The sequence below is a fragment of the Triturus cristatus genome, chromosome 5_2 (assembly GCF_964204655.1).
Source record: "Triturus cristatus chromosome 5_2, aTriCri1.1, whole genome shotgun sequence".
Lineage (NCBI taxonomy): Eukaryota > Metazoa > Chordata > Amphibia > Caudata > Salamandridae > Triturus > Triturus cristatus.
The window spans coordinates 48,639,903-48,652,090 of NC_140588.1; positions in this window are offsets into that span (position 1 = coordinate 48,639,903).

Sequence of the window (12,188 nt, forward strand, 5' to 3'; positions counted from 1 at the left end):
GGCCCATTTATACTACCCAACAAATCACTTCACGCTGGGGTTCAGTGAAATGCAAGTTTATACCCAACTTAACAATTATACATTAGAACCTGCATTTCTTCTTATAATTTGTATACATTTGTGGCGATAAATACTAAAGTTGAAGAGTTGATGGCAACAATTATGTACTTAACTATCCTACTAAATAATAACAGACTCAGTGTATGGTTTGTAAACTTTATCGTAAAGAATCTGAAATAAATGCTCATCAAGTACAGTTACACAACGCAAAAGCACATATTCTCACGAAGAGAAATAATATTAGCAATGTATAACATCAAACTCATATCAAATAAACAATGCAATGAAAGAGTGGATAGGCGAAGAGATAGAAGGTTTCAGAGACAGCATTAACAAATGAATATGCAAACTCTGATTATTATTATACTAACCCAAGGGAAATCTACCCTTGTGGCCAGGTAAGGGCAGCGAGGCCCCTCGAGAAGAGTCAAAGATTAAGTCAGGAATCAGGAAAACAGGTAGGCCTCTATATGGTAACAGCAAAACCGATGACATCCATGATCTCCCGCTAGCTAAGCACCTGCCAACCCTAACCACACCCCTGGGGACTATCAATTATACCCTAAAACCTAAATGTCCAACCCCGTCATGTTTCAAAATGTAGGGATCTCCGTCTCTCATTGGCTAAGAACTGGGGTGTCTCTGTCACACCACTCTCATCATGACCAGTTCATTAAACATCCCATTGTCCTGAACATTTAGTATTACAACAGATTCCACCCAGGAAACAATATTGAATACAATCACAGCACATATTTCCTAGAGTGTATTTTTATGTATCAAATGTATCAAGACTTTCACGCTTTCTTTGTTTGCCTCTGCCATCTCGTGAGGAAGTTGCATCGCTTCCACTTGTCTATCTGGTTTGTATTTCCGAAGTTTGGCAGTCAGTCAGCTCCTTCTTCATGCCTTTGCGTTCCTTCTGCACATTCAAAACCCATTTCAAATCATGTATTTTTCTTGAGCACATATTAACTCTAACCTGGCATGCAGAAGTGTATGCCCATGCTTGCTTTTCTACAGAGAATGAAACACAGACATTTATTATTTTTCATGAAATGTCATTTTCAATGCGCACCATCCCAGCATTGCACGAACCCATGTACATTCCATGTTATTCCTAGAAAGATATTATTAACATGCACATAAGCAGCATTAGTCTTTTAATCAAAGCCAGTTGCATTTGCAGCCTAGTTCCATGCATTAGTACACTCATTAAGTTCACGCATGCTCAAAAGCATTTCCCCTTATTTTAGCGTTTCTTTAGTAATATTTTTCACAGCACACTGTTAATATATGTAACTGGGGGTTCAATCCGAGCAGGTCCATCACATGCACACTGAAAACTGGGTTGCTTCTACCTTCTATCGCAAGACACGTTGACCTTGAGGGCCAGGGAGGCGAAACAGGATGAAGATATGTGAAGAAAAAGGGTTTAAAAAACTTTCTGATGGCCGGGCAACGAAGGAGCTTCATGGACAGCTGACAAATGGTATTCTAAGTTTGTTTGAACACTTCAGAGGTGGCGTGGCAAGTGGGCAGAGATTGGAAGAGCTAAGATGGGGAGAAGTGCAAAGCTGAAGCTCTATAACTCATAGGCTCTTATTTCCAGGGTATTCAAAGCTTTCCCCAGATGTATTGGGAATAACTGCTGAAATCTTTGTTTCCACACTGCTCCTGACATTTTTTCCACACTCCAGAGGTTTCACCCACATCGATTTCATTCAGCTTCTACTGATGAGATCAGGCACTGAAGTGCAGTTTTCATTCTCTACTTGTAGTCTTCCTCCTTTGGGTTTTGGTGTTGATTCCACACAAAGTGGGCAAACATGGAGAGCATGGATAATACAAAATTGCAGTGGTATTTGCTTCAAATTTGCCAGTGCTCCATTGGTACCCTTTATGCCCAAAATACCTAGTTAGAGAATGACATTAGATCGTAGGTAAAAAATGTCCTTACCCCTCAACCTTGCTGGAGCTCGGGCCCACTCAAACATTTATCTCTAGATCAGGAGATTAATGTAATGGTGCACCAGTGACAGTGGTATATTTACTACCGTCAAGATAATGAGTCTGGCAAAGTGTCCAATTTTGTCATCAATTTTATTTAATAAGTACAAACAAGCATCATTCAGCCAACGCGTTTCGTTGAGATAAGTTGCTTGAACTTCATCAGGGCTAAATATCAATGATCCATAGATGCGTTATCCAATGACATAATAGGTCTCATTCAACAGGAGACCATGCACCTGAGATTCAAAGTAAAGCCTTGCAGCAATCAATTACGTACATCTAGTGATAGTGTGCAAGTGGCCACCTGATAATGCAACAGTTATGATAGCCCAAACGAGATTTTCCAGCAATGTATGTCAATCGAACAATGTTTTGACGACCTCTATTGCAGCTTGAGAGGTAAAGGGAGAAAACTATCACTTATTAACCACTCAATACAGTATAACCAACGTGGCCACACAATAACCTGCTCGACAATTTAATCTGAGTTTAGTAGGCTTTAATTATAAATTTAGAAACAAATCAAGGTAAACCAATCTCAACATGATCATATAGAAATACAGAAAGACCAACATAAGTCCAAATCTCCTGAAGAGATTTATGCTGTATGAAACAAAGCACACGACTAACTCTCTATGATGATCATAAAGATGATCAAGAAAAAGAATTGAGTATTACATTGCATCAGATGATTCTCCAAAGTAAGCATGAGCAACCTATCTTTCCCTACACTACATTGAAGGGCAACCCTAAGCTAAAACATTTGGTAAAGGTGAAATCCAAAATGTGTCAGTTGTCAGAGTTTTCTGTAGGAAGCACTCCAACAATGGGTCAAGTAGCATAAAGCCACACGAGCAGAAGCATAGATCTGCTATCTGTGAAATCCTAAGATGACTCTCCTGTCCCTCACTACGTTCAGCATACAATATCAATTGCATTCAGGGTAGATGATCCCACGTGATCCTTGCCAGTGAATTTCAATGGTCCCGGCACAACTGGATACTTTCACTACCTTTCCCACATTGATAAGTTGCAACTTCGTTCATTCTGGGTTATTCTTCTCTTCTCCCATGAGAAGTTGCCTCCTTGCTCCTTACCGCACTTCTCCTTGCCAACTTCGTCTTCTCATACCTTGCTATCTAATGAAAACAAAACCATTCTATGCTAACTAATGAGGCTTTGTCCATACCTGCAATATAAACAAAATACAAGCAAACACATTCTACATTGAAGGTAAAGATGAATTATATGTTAGTCTAAAGGTGAGCATGAACTGAACTGGTTCCTTAATGCCCACTCTAGTCAACTTTAACAGCGCACAGGGTTACATAATACATGCATGTTTCTACACATATAATAAATGCACCTTCTTAATACATGTAGAAACTAAAGAATTATGAATATGTCATTCTAAATGCACTTGCATGAAAAGTTCTTGTTACACGTATAAATATGTAAACATTAGTTTACACATTCACATATCTAATTTATTAACCTCACGGTGGGACACATTTTGTTAACTTCTCCCGTGACATTAATACATAAATGTTACATAGACCTTTATTAAGCATGTTCTCTACACAACTTCTTAGTGGAATAAGTTAATTATGCAATAACCCACTCTCCTTAGTAATGTTAATTACCCAGAAAATATTCAAGTGCTGACTACTCATGATTATGATGCACTGCTACTATATCTCAGATGGGATCAAGATTACACTTCTCCAATCTCCCCTCTGATGAAGAATCAAGCCATCACACAATCTCTAAATATTATCTCTTGATCTTATCATATTAACCAAGTTAAACCCTTGTCGTGTCAATTGCTATTCTCTTGAACTCCTCCAAATGCTTCATCTCTTTGTAATATTCACTGTGTTTCCTTTCTAGCTTCAAGTCTTCTCTTTTTCAAGAGATCCCTTTCTGCGCTTTGTATCTCCTGTACAGCTTCACACCCACAATCAAGATTACTGCATAAAGAGCAATAATCAACAACAGTCTCAAGATAGAACCCACTATACCACTTCCCAAATCTGAAAACCATCTACCTACAGCACTGAATCCATGTCCAACTAAATCCCAAGCACCCCCAGCTGCCAATCCACTCACTTCAATATGTAAGTGAGTAATAATCTTTATGAACTTCTGTAGGTCCTTACTTTTGTCTGGGACGCAAGTGCAACACTATTGGACTTTTAACATCCGCAGACTCCGCCCTCCTTCACGACCAGAATGTCTAATGCAAGATTGATCTACAAAACCAAAGCCCAAATAGCAACCATATCAGTTTTTACAAGCAATAAAGCTCCAGCTCTATTAGTAACAGCTTATCAACTACAGAGGAAAGTTTTCTAATCTTAATTCAAGATCCCCTCTACACCCGGAAATATTGCACCAAAAATATTTCCCTCTATCTCGTCAGCAGGCGCACCTCATTTGGGCCTAGATTTTTTCTTCCCAAACTGGATGAATAAAATTCTCCATATTATAAATCTTCGGAAACACTACTCCTACATAACATGTGCCATACCATTTGTTCGGCAACTTCAAATAAGCGTTCTTTCCACAAATAAAATAAACATCAGGAATCCCAGGGTCTGTGCCATCCACAAACAACTTCCAAGCTCCTAAAACCTCAAAACGTATGATTACACTCACTTTCCCCTACAGGAATGACATCGTATTCATTGTTATCTTTGTGCATGTACAATTTCCCTTTGTGTTGCCAATCTAATGGCAATGCTCCAGTGTTCCCTGAAGCTTGATGATCTACCTCTTGCTGTGACCAACTCGTAACACGAACTCCTTTAGCTGCATTAGTCTTTATTGCTCTATATCTATCTTCTATCTGCTCTAGGAATTTCTTTTCAATGTCAGTAAGGACACAGGTCAAGCTATACCTATATGCAATGTCTAATGTTTTAATCAGGGCAAAATATCTTCTAACAGTTTCTGCAACCTGAGCATAAGATTGTCATTTCAAATGTTTGAACAGTGGGACTTCTGAAAAGACTAAATCATAATTGGAAAAGTAATACTGAAAATTACCCTGACCATAGAAAATACTCAACAGTAAGCTATATGAAATGCTATATGCCATGATATGTGATGTATGTAATGCCCTCAGCCACTGAAGAAGGTAATTGCATGCAAACATAACAGTTCCTTGCTTCCATTGTATTAACATACTCATAAAGCAGCTTAGAGTAAGCGTTTAATGTGTTATCTCCTCTAGATAAATCAGTATGCAAATTCTAATATTTTCATGCATACAACCCTCCACCTACTATGTGTGGTGGTTTCTGTACAGACATACGTTCTCATCTTTGACCTTTGTCTGGCTCAAACTTAATCCTACAATTCGTGCTATCAAGCCTAACACTAAAATTATTAATATTGTGTTTACCTACGTCTACGACGATTATTATTAGTTTCCATACTATTTAGATTCAGACCAAGTAGGTAGAGAAATAGCAGCAACAGAAACTTCTCTGTGGGTCGCCACCTGCGCAAATTGCAAAACAGTCTTTATTTGCGCCAACTTTATTTACAAAATGTATACAATCTTCGTGAGGCTTTCCTAACCCTACTCTGTGTTCTTCTAAATGTTAACCCTAATTTTTATTACTCTTCCACTCGGACCTAAGTGTTCTTTTTATAAGCACTCAACAAAGTTCATTCATCATCTCTAATAATATTTGGACCAAATACATAAATGAGCATCTCCAAGATCATTATTCTCAGTCTGTCAACAAGCACAGGAGACTCTTCTGGATTCAGATAGGGAATACCAGTCTCATTCAGCACTAAGTTCCTCGAAGCACTCAGTCTTGTTGAGTAAGGAAGTGCAAATGTAAAGAGATAATATAAACCAAGTTCTGAAAGAATTTCCACTATTTTTCCAGAACATCTAGAAGTCACTCTCGTTGTCATTTGTAGTGAGATAAGTCCACTCAGGCGAAGAGTACCTCCAGCAAGGCACTCTTGATCTTTTGGATCTTCTGAGATTTGATCCTTTACTTTTGTTTCCACTCAGCTCTGATTCACCAGATGCCTCCAATATCGATGCTAGAGCTCTTTGAGAGGATAACTTCAACCTTCTCCCCTCTTTATTCTTTGACCAGCTTTCTTCCACCACCACTCGTGATCCCACAGCACTAGTTCCTTCTTTGGGGTCAGAGTCTGACTAGTTAGCCAGCATAGACTCCGCTTCTTTGAGTTCAGATTCAACTTCAGATTTGTTGAGTCTCCCCTCAGATCATTGAAGTGCTGCCTCGGGCTCTGTTTGGTCCCCTACAGCTTGGCTGACCTCTTCCTGTGGCCTTTAGATCACTGCTGGTGTCTCTTCTAGGAGAAGTGCTGTTTCTCGTTCGAAGGGACATGGGACTCTACAAGTGAGGGATGCATACACACAATTAGGAAGACCACCACAATTCCCACCAGTCGTAGTGACCAAAATCACCTGACATGGACCATGCCAACGTGGCTCAAAACAGCTCTTCCTCACATGTTTCTTCACCATTACCCAGTCACCGGGAGTCAGATCATGGCACTGCTCCTGATGTGTCGGTGCTGTTGCCGCATCAACCTGGTGAGACACAGAATGAATCAGCCAATCCTTTATAGTAGTCGAGCACCAAATCATCTGTGATGTTTACAAGCATATTCGTAGGCACAGTAGGCAATCGCGTAGCCCTCCCCATGATTATCTCATGAGGCAACAGTCCTGTTCTCCAATCCGGCACACTGAGAGGACTCATCCGCAGCAGAAGCCATTTCAGAGATGTCAAAGCACACACTTTAGCAAGTCTGGATTTCAAAGGGCCGTTGACTTGTTCCATGATACTTGAAGGTTCTGGCTGATAACTGCAATGTAATCTCTGCTCCACTTGTAACGCTGCACATAGCATTCTCAGGACCTCATTATTAAAATGAGTTCCTCAGTCTGACTCTAAAGAGGTTGGAAATATGAATCTAGTAATGAGTTTCCTGAATAACAGCTTAGCTACAGTAAGGAAATCACATCTCCTATTCGGGCAGACTTCCTCCCAACATGAAAACATACACTCCACTAACAAAATGTATCTCAATCCATTGCATATTGGCATCTCAACTAAATCCAGCTGCATTACGCTGAAAGTACCTCCAGATTTCCCTACGTGACTCAGTGTAACAGCCGTTTGAATGAAAGAATGAATAAGTTTGTGTGATTACTTAAAATCTTTACAATATAAGGTTAAAAGCATATGTCATGAATTAAAATGTAATCAAACTTTAAAATCATAGCAGCGAGAGGGTGTATGCCCAGCCAGTATGGACTGTTTGGTTAACAAATAAAGATAAAATGTCACCATAGTTAATTCATTTAGTCTCTGAGAAAAGTCGTGGGGTTTTGTTAAGGTAAACCACATCAAACTGTTAGTCATTCCCTCCATGTGCCATTTTTTCTTTCAAGAGTGAACGTGCTTGGTAGATGAATTTGCTGAAATTGGCCATGTTCTTCACTGTATCCAAGGTGTAAAACTGGCAAATGGCATCCTTTGCAGGACGTGTGCCCAATGAGAGAATTATAGGCCTGAGATGGATTTGGCAGGCTTGCCGCAGTGCCGAGCAGCATAGGAGTATATGTGCCAGGAACTCCCTTCTATAGTTGCATAATCAGCACACAGTGATATCTGTAAGCACTTTCCAGGTTGGGTATAGTTCTTTTTTGGGAAACGGGTGTAATCTTGAAGCTAAGATCTGATGTAATGCCTGGCTTCGTCGGCATATCGATTTACCCTTTGTCACTAAATTGTTTTCTTTAAGGCAGAGCACTTAATGACAGCAACTTGTGCTGGCATCTGCAGGGCTTCTAACACTTTTCTCATGTTTTCTCTAATGTGGATTGGGGACCCTGATGAGGTCATAAGTCCCTGTTGAGACTAAAACTGTCCAAAGTCGTGAACTACACCAAACGCATACTGGCTATCGGTGAATATTGTCACTTTTAGCTGGTCTGAAATGCAGCATGCTTTGGAAAGGGCAATCGATTCTGCCACCTGCATGGAGAGTACTCCTTGAAGTCAGGCAGCTTCCACCATTCCCGTAACAGTACAGACAGCAAAAGCTGCCCTCAAGTTTCCTCATTCATCCACAATCAGGGTGTAATCAGATTCAGCAAAAAGAACTATTGATGGACAGAATGCAGAACAATGTCATACATTTACCCCAGTACAGAGATCTGGGCCTAAATCCATAGTTTTTTTTCTCACCATGCCATTCCAGTTTGGACCCAGCCATATGCAAATCAGTCTTGACCCTGTGCCACATGGGAACAGTCCAGCCCGAACTGCCAGGCCAGGTCCTCCCTGGACTGGAAACAAGCATCCTAGGACCGGTTTCGGGGTTTCACCCCTCTTCAGCCAGGATAGCTTGATTCCAGTGGCATGGAGAGCACGGGACTCATGTCTGAGCATACCCGTCCCACTCGGGGTGACAAATGCAAAAAGAACTATTGATGGACAGAATGCAGAACAATGTCATACATTTACCCCAGTACAGAGATCTGGGCCTAAATCCATCGTTTTTTTGCTCACCATGCCATTCCAGTTTGGACCCAGCCATATGCAAATCAGTCTTGACCCTGTGCCACATGGGAACAGTCCAGCCCGAACTGCCAGGCCAGGTCCTCCCTGGACTGGAAACAAGCATCCTAGGACCGGTTTCGGTGTTTCACCCCTCTTCAGCTAGGATAGCTTGATTCCAGTGGCATGGAGAGCACTGGACTCACGTCTGAGCATACCCGTCCCACTCGGGGTGACAAATGCAAAAAGAACTATTGATGGACAGAATGCAGAACAATGTCATACATTTACCCCAGTACAGAGATCTGGGCCTAAATCCATCGTTTTTTTGCTCACCATGCCATTCCAGTTTGGACCCAGCCATATGCAAATCAGTCTTGACCCTGTGCCACATGGGAACAGTCCAGCCCGAACTGTCGGGCCCGGTCCTCCCTGGACTGGAAACAAGCATCCTAGGACCGGTTTCAGGGTTTCACCCCTCTTCAGCCAGGATAGCTTGATTCCAGTGGCATGGAGAGCACGGGACTCACGTCTGAGCATACCCGTCCCACTCGGGGTGACAAATGCAAAAAGAACTATTGATGGACAGAACGCAGAACTATGTCATAAATTTACCCCAGTACAGAGATCTAGGCATAAATCCATCGTTTTTTTGCTCAACATGCCATTCCAGTTTGGACCCAGCCATATGCAAATCAGTCTTGACCCTGTGCCACATGGGAACAGTCCAGCCCGAACTGTCGGGCCCGGTCCTCCCTGGACTGGAAACAAGCATCCTAGGACCGGTTTCGGGGTTTCACCCCTCTTCAGCCAGGATAGCTTGATTCCAGTGGCATGGAGAGCACGGGACTCACGTCTGAGCATACCCGTCCCACTCGGGGTGACAAATGCAAAAAGAACTATTGATGGACAGAATGCAGAACAATGTCATACATTTACCCCAGTACAGAGATCTGGGCCTAAATCCATCGTTTTTTTGCTCACCATGCCATTCCAGTTTGGACCCAGCCATATGCAAATCAGTCTTGACCCTGTGCCACATGGGAACAGTCCAGCCCGAACTGCCAGGCCAGGTCCTCCCTGGACTGGAAACAAACATCCAATGACCGGTTTCGGGGTTTCACCCCTCTACAGGCAGGATAGCTTGATTCCAGTGGCATGGAGAGCACGGGACTCACGTCTGAGCATACCCGTCCCACTCGGGGTGACAAATGCAAAAAGAACTATTGATGGACAGAATGCAGAAAAATGTCATACATTTACCCCAGTACAGAGATCTGGGCCTAAATCCATAGTTTTTTGCTCACCATGCCACCCCCTTTTGTACCGCTTTGTTCGCCACAAGTTGGCAGGGTATGCTCAGACGTGAGTCCCTTGCTCACTTTGCCACTGGATTCAAGCAGGCCTGGCTGAAGATGGCTCAAATGCCTGAAACCGGTCCTAGGAGGCTTGTTTCCGGTCCAGAGAGTGCATGGCTTGGCAGTTCGGGCTGGACTGTTCCCATGAGGCACAGGGTCGGACTGATTTGCATGTGGCCATGTCTGAGCTGGGGTGGCAGAGTGGGCTAAAGAACGGTGACGGATCAAAACCAGATCTGTTGACTGGGTGTGAGTGTTTGATTGGTTCTGATGCTCCGTCCTTCACCACCCCCTTTTGTACCGCTTTGTTCACCACAAGTTGGCAGGGTATGCTCAGACGTGAGTCCCTTGCTCACTTTGCCACTGGATTCAAGCAGGCCTGGCTGAAGACGGCTGAAATACCAGAAACCGGTCCTAGGAGGCTTGTTTCCGGTCCAGAGAGGGAATGGCTTGGCAGTTCGGGCTGGACTGTTCCCATGAGGCACAGGGTCGGACTGATTTGCATGTGGCCATGTCTGAGCTGGGGTGGCGGAGTGGGCTAAAGAACGGTGATGGATCAAACCCAGGTCTGTTGACTGGGTGTGAGTGTTTGATTGGTTCTGATGCTCCGTCCATCACCACCCCCTTTTGTACCGCTTTGTTCGCCACAAGTTGGCAGGGTATGCTCAGACGTGAGTCCCTTGCTCACTTTGCCACTGGATTCAAGCAGGCCTGGCTGAAGACGGCTGAAATGCCAGAAACCGGTCCTAGGAGGCTTGTTTCCGGTCCAGAGAGGGCATGGATTGGCAGTTCGGGCTGGACTGTTCCCATGAGGCACAGGGTCGGACTGATTTGCATGTGGCCATATCTGAGCTGGGGTGGCGGAGTGGGCTAAAGAACGGTGGTGGATCAAACCCAGATCTGTTGACTGGGTGTGAGTGTTTGATTGCTTCTGATGCTCCGTCCATCACCACCCCCTTTTGTACCGCTTTGTTCGCCACAAGTTGGCAGGGTATGCTCAGACGTGAGTCCCTTGCTCACTTTGCCACTGGATTCAAGCAGGCCTGGCTGAAGACGGCTGAAACGCCAGAAACCGGTCCTAGGAGGCTTGTTTCCGGTCCAGAGAGTGCATGGCTTGGCAGTTCGGGCTGGACTGTTCCCATGAGGCACAGGGTCGGACTGATTTGCATGTGGCCATGTCTGAGCTGGGGTGGCGGAGTCGGCTAAAGAACGGTGATGGATCAAACCCAGATCTGTTGACTGGGTGTGTGTTTGATTGATTCTGATGCTCTGTCCATCACCACCCCCTTTTGTACCGCTTTGTTCGCCACAAGTTGGCAGGGTATGCTCAGACGTGAGTCCCGTGCTCACTTTGCCACTGGATTCAAGCAGGCCTGGTTGAAGACAGCTGAAATGCCAGAAACCGGTCCTAGGAGGCTTGTTTCCGGTCCAAAGAGTGCATGGCTTGGCAGTTCGGGCTGGACTGTTCCCATGAGGCACAGCGTCGGACTGATTTGCATGTGGCCATGTCTGAGCTGGGGTGGCGGAGTGGGCTAAAGAACGGTGATGGATCAAACCCAGATCTGTTGACTGGGTGTGAGTGTTTGATTGGTTCTGATGCTCCGTCCATCACCACCCCCTTTTGTACCGCTTTGTTCGCCACAAGTTGGCAGGGTATGCTCAGACGTGAGTCCCTTGCTCACTTTGCCACTGGATTCAAGCAGGCCTGGCTGAAGACGGCTGAAATGCCAGAAACCGGTCCTAGGAGGCTTGTTTCCGGTCCGGAGAGGGCGTGGCTTGGTAGTTCGGGCTGGACTGTTCCCATGAGGCACAGGGTCAGACTGATTTGCATGTGGCCATGTCTGAGCTGGGGTGGCGGAGTGGGCTAAAGAACGGTGATGGATCAAACCCAGATCTGTTGACTGGGTGTGAGTGTTTGATTGGTTCTGATGCTCCGTCCATCACCACCCCCTTTTGTACCGCTCTGTAATCAGATTCAGGCAATGGCTCATCAGAAATGTCAGGACAGGGCTTGGTGCATAGCTCAGTGACATTGTGACAGTCATGCTCTACTTTGATATCATCCACGTCACAATCAGATAAAGGAAGCAATGGAGCAGGGCTCAGGACCAAAACATCTTTTCAGGGTAACATTCTCTGTTGCCAAAATTGTCTTCTCATACCTTGTGAGCCTACTATTGGTAAGGTGCTG